We start from the raw sequence: 13,162 nt of genomic DNA, 5'->3' as shown, positions 1-13,162 counted from the left end.
CAAATTTCTTCCCCTTACAAAGCATATAAGGAGGATTACTATCCTTTACTCCCACGTGTATACATTGGTGGTTGTGCTTATCATACGATCGTAGGGGATAAGAGAAAACTAGTGGTAGGTATTGGAATTACTTGGACAAGTGAATTCCCAAATGTATCAGTAGGATACCATATTGGGGCTAAAAGTAGCAGAAGAAAGTAGAAGAATTAGCAGCTGTATACAAAACTGTTCAAATTGCTCGAGAGCATAATATTACCAAATTTGTTATAGTCCCAAACTCCAATTCTGTACATAACAGTTTTGTCGAGTATCTGACTATTTGCAAAATAACATGCTACGGTCTAATAACAAACCTGTTAAACATGCCAAATAATTTTGTACCATAGATAAATACAGACTATAAATAATGTGGCACAATGGAGACAATGGAGTCAAGAATCCACAAGTGAGGATCTAATTAAAAGCCAAAAGGAAGATCCCATACTTGGGATTTTATATAAACATATTGAAGATCCTAATAACAATTGTATTTTAGAGGATGATTATGCCCAAAAAGAAGACCACCGATTAGTAGTAAAAACCTAATCTCAATTCAGCATTCAAGATGTCATGATCACTTAGTAGCCCTGTTCCTCATTCCAGCACCCGGGTGTTGGCTGTTGCTTTTCCTCCCTGTCTGTGTTCACCTGTTAGATTGATCTGCTCAGTCACCTGATATAAGCAAAGCGAACACTCTATCCCTTGCCCCTTGCTTGTGATAGAGACAGACTTACCTGCATTGTTCTAGAGCAAGCCTCCTGTTAGTCTGCCTTGCCGTTGGATCCCCTGTGTATGACCTGGATTGGACTGGATTATCTCCTGAACTCAGCTGGCCTTTTTACCTTAACTGTCTTTGAACCACGCTATCTGCTAAACTGCAAGTACCTGTTTGCTTTGCTCAGTTCGTATCTGCCCAGGCGTGGTGGCAAGGCACTATAGCATTGTATATAAAGTCTTGGGGCAACCAAGTCCCTCTAGGCCTGCTTGTCTTAAGAAAAAGTGCTGCTATAGGTGAAGCGCACAGTAGCCAGCTATTGTGTCTGACCACCTGCATTGGGGTAGACGTGACATTTGTGACACAAGATAGTTTACTAATGAGGACATCCAAGAATGGTATTCAACAATGGGTAGTTCCTACTATATTTAGAGGCCTAATGTTACAGCATGCTCATGATGCACCTACAGCAGGTCACAGAGGTGAGAAGATTACCTACGGATTACTACGTGATAAACCTATTGTCAGGGTTGTCTAGTGTGTGCTCAATTCCAACCTCAAGGTCCCACACATCGTGTCCTGCATCTAGTGGATCAGTAGCGCGCTATAACCAGTCTACTGTCAACATCCTTAAGAAATTTGTTAAAGAATCAGGTAAAGACTGGGATGTGAAGTTGCCTCTGGTGCTCATGGCTATTAGAGCTACACCGAGTGCTGCCACCATGATGTCACCCTTTGAGTTGATGACCGGTAGGAAAATGGTATTTCCACAACATCGGTTGTATCACACATCAGATCACAACCTGATCAATGCAGCCACGACACATCAGTTTGTGGAAAACCTTTGTCAGCATCTTCAACACATTTTTTGCACAGAAGAATCTTAAGAAAGCAGCAGTAAGTAATACAAATTATTATGATCTCAAAACCACCAAGGAGGATGATGAAACAGGTGATAAAGTGCATCTGTACAATTTTGCCCGAGACCAAGAAAAAGAAAAAACATTTCTTCCATTATGAAAAGGTCCATATGATATTGACAAGATCTCACCTATGGTTTTCGAAAGAAGGATTGGCAAAAATAATGGTTTTGTGAAAAAAAAGGGTTCATGTCAATCAATTGCGTGCTTGTCATCCTAGGTCTCAATTGAGAATACTGGAAGGTAATGTAGAAGAAGAGACATTATGTATCTCAAGAGAATGTGAATGTAATGATGTGACATTGTGATAATTCTCTTTCAAATTACAGATCTTCCTCTCTGGAGCTTCTACGCATCATCATTTGGTCCTGCCAATCAGGGCAGAATACCAAAATCATAAAATCATTGAACAATTTAAGCCTATCTGTAGGATAATAAACATGTCGTTATATCATAGATAAAGCATAGTTATAAATGTAAATATCAATTAATAAGAATGTATATTCATACCATGTGCTTTCTTAAAATAGAATTTTTTTTACAGTCCAAACCAAATCTTGATTGGTAAAGACGATGTTGACTACCAAAGACAGAGCGATTGTGTGGATGATGTTAATCCTTTGTGCCCAGTTCCAGACTGAACCTGTCATCAAACCAGGTCCTTCATCAGTAATCATGTCGCAAGACTCTCCAGGATTCTTCTTAACAGAAAGGAAGCTTTTTAACTCAGAAGATCTTTGTGTATTTGGATCCAAGGATATCCACTGAGAGGAGTTGCGATATATATCTAATTTTAAGCTTGTGGAGATGCAAGAATGATATATTGCACATGCAAACAAAACTCTAGTTTGAGTGTGAAATATTTTAAAACATGCAAGTAAACATTTATTATCCAACCCATGTCTAAACATGAGCGATAGAAGAGATTCCTCAGTTTCTGGATTGCCAGTGTTGTCCTCACTATGCTTGGGATTGTGGTTTCCACCACCACTCCAGAAGTCAGTTCTTTTCCAAAAAGAGTAATCCATGAATGAAAATCCAAGACAGACAAAACCATTCATTTATCAGCATAGATGCAAAGAGAGGAACTTTTTTCAATTTAAAAATAAAATAAAAATAATATGGCTACATCTTTTAACAAAATTATATTTCTTCTGACCTTGTTCACAGATATGTCTAAGGTTGTTTACCTGAATATCGTAAGGAAACAGGGGGGGGATATGTAACAAGTATAGAGGTTAAAAATAATTATTTTCTAAGGCCTATGCATATCATTTCATATATGGTTTCATGAGCATATGGGAAACCATTTTGTTCTATCTGTTAGAAGGATGAATGTAAGTTCATTGCTTATTAATAGAATCTCTTGCGAGAGATGTTAAGTCTTATCGCCTTTTCTCCCAGGTTATAAATTGTGAATGGACATAGATAATATGTGTTATATGAAATTGATGAGCCATGTCTCAAATTAAACAATGAACAGAGATGTTGATCTTTTTTTTTCTCATTACTTTGAAAAGAAAAGAAAAGGTTTATTTAAAGTTTCATGTATTGTTAAAATAAATATTAGCTTGCAAGATCTGTTGTCCGAAAAAGATCACATGTCAAATCAACACCTTGTTGTCGTCACATTCTGCTGAGCCACTGAAAAGATATTTACAAAGCAGTTACTAAGTTTTGATACATTGGTATTTTTGAAACAAGAGCTTGTGGTTATATTTTCATCACTGATAATATCCATATTATTGAAATGTTGACATATATGCTTTGATTATCACCAGTTATATTTTGATATTATTTTGCACTGCATTTTGAGTAAATAAATATATATATTTTTGCACACCTTTTTTGTATTGCTTTCGTCTTCAGGTTAGCGCGAGAAACAAATTTGAGTTATTTGTTGATTTGTGAAAAGTGGAAATCTCCTTAACCATACAATTTTGCCTATTTTCATAAATATAAACATGTTTAATATTTCAGTATAAACATTCCGACAGTATATTTGTAGAACTCTTTTGGTGAGATTTACTAAAATGGGTGCACACAGAGGGCCAGATTCTCTTCAGATACGCCGTTGTATCTCTGAGTCTGGCCAGTCGTATCAATGCGCCTGATTCTTAGAATCAGTTATGCATAGATTTCCCTTAGATCCGACTGGTGTAACTCTCTTACGCCGTCGGATTGTAACTGCATATTTACGCTGGCCGCTAGGGGCGTGTACGCTGATTTACGCGTCGAAATATGTAAATCAGCTAGATACGCAAATTTACGAACGTACGCCCGGCCGACGCAGTACAGATACGCCGTTTACGTTAGTTACCCCTGCTATATGGTGGCGTAAGTGCGGCGTACCAATGTTAAGTATGGCCGTCGTTCCCGCGTCAAATTTTGAATTTTTTACATTGTTTGCATAACTCGTCCGTGAATGGGGCTGGACGTAATTTACGTTCACGTCGAAACCAATACATCCTTGCGGCGTATTAGGAGCAATGCACACTGGGAGATTTCCACGGACGGCGTATGCGCCGTTTCGTGAAAAACGTCAATCAGGTCGGGTCACAAGTTATTAACATAAAACACGCTCCCCTGTTCCAAATTTGAATTAGGCAGGCTTACGCCGGCCTTTTTACGCTACGCCGCCGCAACTTACAGAGCAAGTGCTTTGAGAATACAGCACTTGCCCTTCTAAGTTGCGGAGGCGTAACGTAAATCGGATACGTTACGCCCCCGCAAAGATACGCGGATCTATGTGAATCTGGCCCAGAGTCCGGTGCAACTGTGCACAGTAACCAATCAGCTTTTAGGTTTTATTGTCAAAGCTTAATTAAACAAGCTGAAGTTAGAATCTGATTGGTATGTATGAAGAGCAGCACCAGATTCTGTGTGCACCAGTTTTAGTAAATTTCCCCTGTATGTCTTGTATTGTATTTTTGTAACTGTAAATAGTGTGTGTATATACATATATTTCCTGGCCCACCTCACATTAGCACACAACGGGTTAACACCTCTTCCTGAGCCCCACATGACCACCTGTACCTAGCTGAATAAAAGGCAACCCCTCCCCCAACTAGGATGTTCTTCTTTTTTATCTGCTCCAGGTCACCTGTTGATTGCAGTTGGTAAGTAGAAAGGCAACAAAGGAAGTTGTGGGACTTTAAATGAAGCAACACTACTAAGTAAAATGGATCAATCAACATAGGTATTGTTTATTCGGTACAAAAGGCATACATACATCATGAGATACAAAAGGTATTGTAGTAAATTGTAATAATATAATCATATAGTTAATAATATAATTATTAAACAGTAATAATATGATGATTATCTCAACATAATAAAAAATGCTAAACATGGTGTAAGCAGACCAAAATTGTAATATTAATGGCATGTAAACATATAAACAGTTATAGATTGATACATTATAGTAGACTATAAAGGTAGAGATAATAAAACATAAACACTGTGACGTCGCATCATAAAAAGCTCTTCACGTTTTTGTGGTTACATTACCACTCATCAGGAGATGCTATATTTATAAAAACAAAACGATCAAATTGGTATATTGGTAAAAGATATATATTGTATAGAATACACAGAGGGAGGAGGGAAAGCTTCCAAGCACTCTCACCTCATTGTAGTATGATGGTATATTATTGATAGTATTGATGATGGAAGGGGTATATTTATTATAGATATATATGTCTGTAAAAGGCAGACACCTGAACTCTAATGCCCTGTACACACGATCGGTCAATCTGATGAGAATGGTCTGATGGATTTTTCCATCAGTTAACCGATGAAGTTGAAGTTGCCTATACACCACCGGTTAATAAAACGATTGTGTCAGAACGTGGTCACGTAAACCACGTACAACGGCACTATAAAGGGGAAGTTCAAATCCAATAGCACCACCCTTGGGGCTGCTTTAGCTGATTTTGTGTTAATAAAAGACGATTTGCGCTTTTCTGTCTGTTACAGCGTGATGATTGTGCTATCTCCATAACAAACGCTAGTTTTACCAGAACGAGCGCTCCCATCCCCTAATTTAGTCTGAGCATGCGTGGAGTTTCAAATTTTTTAACCGATGGATAATTAACCGATGGGGCTTACACACAATCGGTTTGGTCTGATGAAAACGGTCCATCAGACCGTTCTCATCGGATTGACCGATCGTGTGTATGCGGCATAAGTGACATCTGGCCACTGCAAATTTCACACGCCTCTGGTGCTCGGCGTTGATCGGTACATGGATGTATGAGTCAACCAGTCGATTGATATCAACTGGTCCTCCTGCTGAACTGTCCCTCTGACTGTCCATATGGACTCCATCTTGAACTTCTTGTTGTGTATGAACACCTTTGATTCCTTCTAATTGAAACAGGTCAAAAGGCTCCTGCCTTAAGAACTATAAAAACTGTGGAGAGAGGCCCCCAGATGATTCTATGTTTCTGGCATCACTGGCATGATGGCTTGTAGCAGTATAAAAATCTTGCAAACTTTTTTGAGATATGTTGAACATAAATTAAATGAATTCGGTGGTCAACTTTGGAAATCTCCCTTGTATTCCCACCTGTCCTTTGGACCCACTGGTTTTTGATGATTGTCGTCTAAACTCTCCAGAAGGAGGCTACAATCATCAACTTCACTCAGGCCCCCGGTCCCCAACTGGAAGAGACTGGTTGGATGCACCTTCAAAAAGACTTTCCAGCCATCTTAGCAGCTTGCTCTGGACTTGATTTCATGTCAAAAGTATCTTTGAGACACCTCAACTGTGATTTTTTAAATCTGCAGCCTGTGCTATAAGATTTGGCCTCCTGCACCTTATGAAGTTCAGTAAGCTTGAGTGAAAGATGGCAGCTTCCTCTTACTAGTCTATGGCCACAGTCCAGACTTTTCCTCCTGTCATTGGCTTAATTGTGTTGATCAGCATTTGGCTTGTGTAGCAGTTCTGCCTGCCTTCCAGTGGCGTAACCACAATGCTCTCATAGCAGTGTCTGATTGCGCCAGCGCTTGTACTAGGTCTATCAAGTATCAACCAAAAGTTATTTGCCAGGTTTCACTCTTTCCAGAAACTGTGCCAAATCTTGTAGTTTCCAGTGTTAAATGTAATGCCATTTCTGAAGTTTATATAGCGAAGTTTACTCTATTGCTGATTGGCAGGCAAAATCTGTCACTGTATAGATTCTGTGCAAGCCTGATGGCCAGATCACCACAATTTCTGTGTTCCACATGTGTTTCTGCATGAGTGTTTTTGATGCATTCTCAATGCATTTTGCCACTTTCCAGATGTGTTCCATACAAACACAATGCAACATTCTACTTTTGTTGACTGCACTAGAATGTGATGTATTGGTAAAGAAATGATACCGCTTTGAAAGCTGCTGATCCCTTGGATTGCTCACGCCCTACTGAAACCAACAGCGGCTGGCTCTGCACAGGTGCATGAGATAAGAAAATATCCTGGACTGCCACACTCTGTTGAATGACGTCTTTATTAAATTAAAATAATCCAAAACTGTACAGCCAAAAAGTGAACAGGAAAGAAGTTGCTAACGCGTTTCACAATGTAGGATGCTTATTCATTGCTGATGATGGCTATGAATAAGCATCTCACGATGTAAAACGCGTTAGCCACTTTTTTCCTGTTGTTCACTTTTCATTTTTGGCTGTACAGTTTTGGATTATTTTGATTTTATTCAATAAAGATGTCATTCAACAGAGTGCGGCAGTCCAGGATATTTTCTTATCTCATTGGTGTGAACTAGATATTTAAAATAAAAGTTAGACACCGTCCATGCCTTCTTGATGCAGAATAAAAACGCATTGGACTACATCTGGTGTAAACAAGTCCGCTTTCTCATCCATCTTTCTCATCCATATAGTGTCTAGTGTCTAAGGCAAAGACACTTCCTGCCCTAGACACTAGAGGGCAGCATCCACCTCTGGAAGTGCAGTGCATAAACATACATCAGCCATCCTATTTGGCTAAAGCGTAGAGAACCTGTTACTGTAAATGGGTCTTCTGACGAGGTCTCGGTCATCCTTCATCAACAAGCGTCTTATGCTCTATCATTGTGGGAAAAGACCATCAACGAGCGGTTTACGATCTATAATTATGGGTGTTGATTGTGGTGTGGATATTTTCAGCATACTTTCTGCTATAGCCAACTTAATAGGGCTTAGAATTTTGCACAACCACATCCTTGTGAGGCAACCTGTGCAATTTCATTGCTCTGCCACAGCAGACTGCATGCAGGCCCAAAATGCACCAACATGTTAGGTGTTGTCATCCTTTGATTGTTTGCAGGTCTTATGTTTTTTGAAGCATTTGCGTTCAGGGTTTCTGCTCCTAAAATAATGCAAAACCCCTCCATTTGCATAATTTCCTTGGGCACTCTTTTAAGAACCATGTCCCATGTCACCCCCTCCTACCGTTGCTAATATTCTGTGCCGCTAACAGGTGTGGCAAGCTCATATTTGCACAAAATATACAGTGGGGGAAAAAAATATTTAGTCAGTCACCAATTGTGCAAGTTATACCAGTTAAAATTATGAGAGAGGCCTGTAATTGTCATCATAGGTATACCTCAGAGACAAAATGTGGAAACAAATCCAGACAATCACATTGTCTGCTTTGGAAAGAATTTATTTGCAAAGTATGGTGGAAAATAAGTATTTAGTCAATATCAAAAGTTCATCTCAATACTTTGTTATATATCCTTTGTTGGCAATGGCAGAGGTCAAACGTTTTCTGTAAGTCTTTACAAGGTTGTCACACACTGTTGCTGGTATGTTGGCCCATTCCTCCATGCAGATCTCCTCTAGAGCAGTGATGTTGTGGGGCTTTCGCTGGTCAACAAAGACTTTCAACTCCCTCCAAAGATTTTCTATGGGGTTGAGATCTGGAGACTGGCTAGGCCACTCCAGGATCTTGAAATGCTTCTTACGAAGCCACTCCTTCGTTGCCCGTGCGGTGTGTTTGGGACCATTGTCATGCTGAAAGACCCAGCCACGTTTCATCTTCAATGCCCTTGCTGATGGGAGGAGGTTTGCACTCAAAATCTCCTGATACATGGCCCCATTCATTCTTTAATGTACACTGATCAGTCGTCCTGTTCCCTTTGCAGAGAAACAGTCCCAAAGCATGATGTTGCAACCCCCATGCTTCACAGTAGGTATGGTGTTCTTTGGTTGCAACTCGGCATTCTCTCTCCTCCAAACACGACGAGTTGTGTTTCTACCAAACAGTTGTACTTTGGTTTCATCTGACCATATGACATTCTCCCAATCCTCTTCTGGAAAATCCAACTGCTCTCTAGCAAACCTCAGTTGGGCCCGGACAGGTACTGGCTTAAGCAGGGGGACACATCTGGCACTGCAGGATTTGAGTCCCTGGTGGCATAGTGTGTTACTGAAGGTAGCCTTTGTTACGTTGGTCCCAGCTCTCTGCAGGTCCTTCACTAGGTCCCCCCGTGTGGTTCTGGGATTTTTGCTCACCGTTCTTGTGATCATTTTGACCTCACGGGGTGAGAACTTGCATGGAACCCCAGATCGAGGCAGATTATCAGTGGTCTTGTATGTCTTCCATTTTCTAATTATTGCTCCCACAGTTGATTTCTTCACACCAAGCTGCTTGCCTATTGCAGATTCAGTCTTCCCAGCCTGGTGCAGGTCTACAATTTTGTTTCTGGTGTCCTTCGACAGCTCTTTGGTCTTCACCATAGTGGAGTTTGGAGTGTGACTGATGTGGAGGTTGTGGACAGGTGTCTTTTATACTGATAACAAGTTCAAACAGGTGCCATTAATACAGGTAATGAGTGGAGGACAGAGGAGCCTCTTAGGCCTTGTACACACGACCGAACATGTCCGCTGAAACTGGTCTGCGGACCAGTTTCAGCGGACATGTTCGGTCGTGTGTACAAGGCCTATCGGACAGTTTTCCAGCGGACATTTGTCCAGCCGACAAAAATTTCTTAGCATGCTAAGAAACATGTTGGCTGGAAACCTGTCCGTCAGACAGGTTCAGTCGTCTGTACGAGTCACCTGACATGTCCACTCGGCCGAAAGCCCTCGCATGCGTCGAAGTGATTCGACGCATGCGTGGAAGCATTGACCTTCCAGGGTCGCGCACGTCGCCGTGTCATCGTCGCGGTGACGACGCAACCATGTCACAGCGTATCCTGTCCGCGCGGATTTCTGTTTGATGGTGTGTACAACCATCAGACAGAAATCTCCGAGCGGACATGTCTGATGAAATGGTCCGGCGGACCGTTTTCATCGGACTGTCCGCTCGTCTGTACGGGGCCTTAAAGAAGAAGATACAGGTCTGTTTGTAGGTGACCAAATACTTATTTTCCACCATAATTTGCAAATAAATTATTTCCAAATTAAAAAATTTGATTGTCTGGATTTGTTTCCACATTTTGTCTTTCATAGTTGAGGTATACCTATGATGACAATTACAGGCCTCTCTCATCTTTGTAAGTGGGAGAACTTGCACAATTGGTGGCTGACTAAATACTTTTTTTGCCCCACTGTATGGAGAAAAGCATATTACCTCTCACCAAAACACATGGAGCCCTGTCTCTTTAAGAGCCATCTGCCTTCTTCCGATCACTTTAAAGCATCAACAGGTGAGCTTCAGGCAGCATTTCCAAAAGGCAGATAGCAAACACAGAGTCTGAGACAAAAAACAGTCAGATTGTCAAACCCACAGAAGTACACATAATAGCAGATGAGCCAGTACAGCACATACAGAGACACACAGGAGACTCAGTCAGAATATGAGGGAAGTCCTTTACCTGGCAGGACTGAAGAGAGCGAGAGGGAGAGAAGCCCTCACAACTGCAGACCTCCAAGATCATTCACACCATTGCATGGCATCTGGTAGTTCCCATCCTGTGCTGCCCATCTCCCTGCCCCCTGTGACACCATTCACAGCCGCTCTCAGACTGACAATAAAGCCAGGAGAGCAGTGTAGTGTGCTGCATATAAATAAGAAAGGAAAAAAGCCAAAGGGAGAGGCAATGGTGACTTTGCAGAGCTGTTATAATACCACACATGTACAATATCAATGCTGTTTAAGCGTCATTTTGCCTGTGGCCTTGGCACAAGGCACCCAGTTTTTAGAAGGATTTAGAATGGATTCTGCCTTTTACAGAATTGGCACAGCCCCAGAAATCTTTTAAACATCTTTTTGGCAATGGTGGTACCTTGGGCCAGGTGGCACATGAGGGTTTCAATTTTCCTTCTTTAACATATGAGCTGGGCTGTCTATGGATCAGAAAATCAACAAGAACTGGAATTTTGGACATCGGCACTGTGCTTCTTTCGGAGGCACGCCTCTCAGCCCAGGAGATAGTATGATCCTGATGCCAGTCTCTGGGGTGTCCACTATCTGAAGAAACAAGTGCACAGCCATTGGAGCGCTGTGAATCGCAGACTCCCAAAGTATCTTGAATGGAAGGAAGCCTTTTCTAGCATTGCAAGCCTTTCAGGATCTTCAAGGGGGCTGAGAAAGGTTGACAACAAGACAGTAGTAGCCTACATTGCCTGACAAGGGGACACCAAGTCTTTTCTTGTTACATCTTGCAAAAAAACTTTTTGTGGGGCAGAGAACCACTGAGTTGGTTAAAGTGGTGTTCTGCCCAATTTTTTTTATTAATAATTAATCTTTTTTTTTTTAAACCAGCAGCTATACATACTGTAGCTGCTGGCTTTTAATAATAGGACACTTGCCTGTCCTGGGGTCCAGCGATGTCGGCACCTGCAGCTGATGTTTCCCTCAGCTGTCGAGTACTGCTGCCGCCATTGTGGGTAAGGGAACCCGGCAGTGTAGCCTTTTGGCTTCATGCCGGGAACCCTACTGCTCATGCGTGAGGCCCGCCCCTCTCTGCCACTGGCCTGGTGGCCGGGGGGAGGAGGAGGGAGCCCCAGCCGTGACGTCAATATTCATGGCTAAGGCTCCCGGAAGTGGGAAAGGATACCTGTCAAAGACAGGTATCCTGTCCCCCCTCCCCCCGAAAGGTGCCAATTTTGGCACCTGAGGGGGGGGGGGAGGAATCAGATGAACGCTACATATGAGAGGATATGAAAGAAACTTGTTTTGTTTGCCCAGCAAAAGATTTCTCTTCGGCGTCCCCTGCTCTAGCCAATATCCTTGGCATTTTACAGTCATCGCTAGAGGTTGGTCTATCATACAACTCCATTTAAGGTACATATCTCTACTATATCTTTTCACAGGTGGCTGATGGGTGCTAAAGCCAGTGACCAGATGCTTACCCCTCTGTAAGATCTCTCAATTGTGGCAGGACAAGCCAAGTGAAATAAAGAGAGGAACGTTCGCCAGGTCAACCCCCCCAACTTAAATCCCCGAGCAGAAACGTCAGACCACACCCCGACACCATACATGACGTGGCTACGGTGCGAGCCCATGCTGCGCCCGCTGACACGTGGGATTGCGCAAGTGCAGGCTCCCCCAGCCAAGGTGATGACACACTGCACACCAGACGTGAAGACGCTGCATAGCGGAAGTCCCACGATGGGTGCAGAAGCATGGCGCCAATGTACGGGTGGCCCCATTCATCCAACAAGTAGAGGGAAGGGGACAGCAGAGGAGAGCCATGCGATCCGATTCTGCTGCGGACAAAAGAAAGGGTCCTGTTCAAGTTTGATGCAAATTCAGCCATACGATTTGTATGGCTGAAATTGCATCGCACAGAGATCTATGTGATTTTCACTGCAGTGCGGTGTAAATCACATCCCAACTCTGACATCGCAGCAGTTTGAAACGGCCCTCACACGAGAGTCACTCAGTGCACAGCAGGAAGACTTTTAATTTTTACACAGTCGAGTTATTAACATTGTACTTGGTCAAAGGAGGAAAGTGTACAATCTTGTCATTTAGTCATCAGGCCCTTGAATCATCCGCTCGTGGGTTACCAGGGTGATTAGATTGGCATGCAGGAAGCATGCTTTTATGCTCTGAAACAATTGCAAGCCTATTTGACTAGAGAGGTGGCAGCCTTTTGCGGCAGTTATACCAGGCTTGGAAAATATAGGTAAGTTCTAGCTTGAAGTTTTGGTGCGGTCTTCATTCAACCTTTCAAACTAAATATGTGAGTAGCATGTGTGGGACCAGAGAGATCAATTCTTTCTGGTTTAGTAGCTTTTCTTTGATTGTCAGAGTCTCTTTTCATTTGTTCCCTCCAGTCCTATATCAGCTTTGGTATATCCCATTGTGTGCTGACGTGAGGTGGGCCAGAAAAACTGAAAATTGTTATCAAATACTTACTGTCATTTTCCTTTCCTGGCCCATCCTCACATCAGCACAGGACTCCCTCCCTAGTGGCCTGTCGCAGGTTTGGTTATCGAACATCCTAGTTGGGGGAGGGGCTGCCTTTTATTCAGCTAGGCACAGGTGGTCATGTGGGGCTCTGGAGGAGGTGTTAACCCATTGTGTGCTGACGGGAGGATGGGCCAGGAAAGG

This window comes from Rana temporaria, chromosome 8 (assembly GCF_905171775.1).
Source record: "Rana temporaria chromosome 8, aRanTem1.1, whole genome shotgun sequence".
In the NCBI taxonomy this organism is placed as follows: domain Eukaryota; kingdom Metazoa; phylum Chordata; class Amphibia; order Anura; family Ranidae; genus Rana; species Rana temporaria.
Note: the sequence above shows the minus strand (reverse complement) of the source record.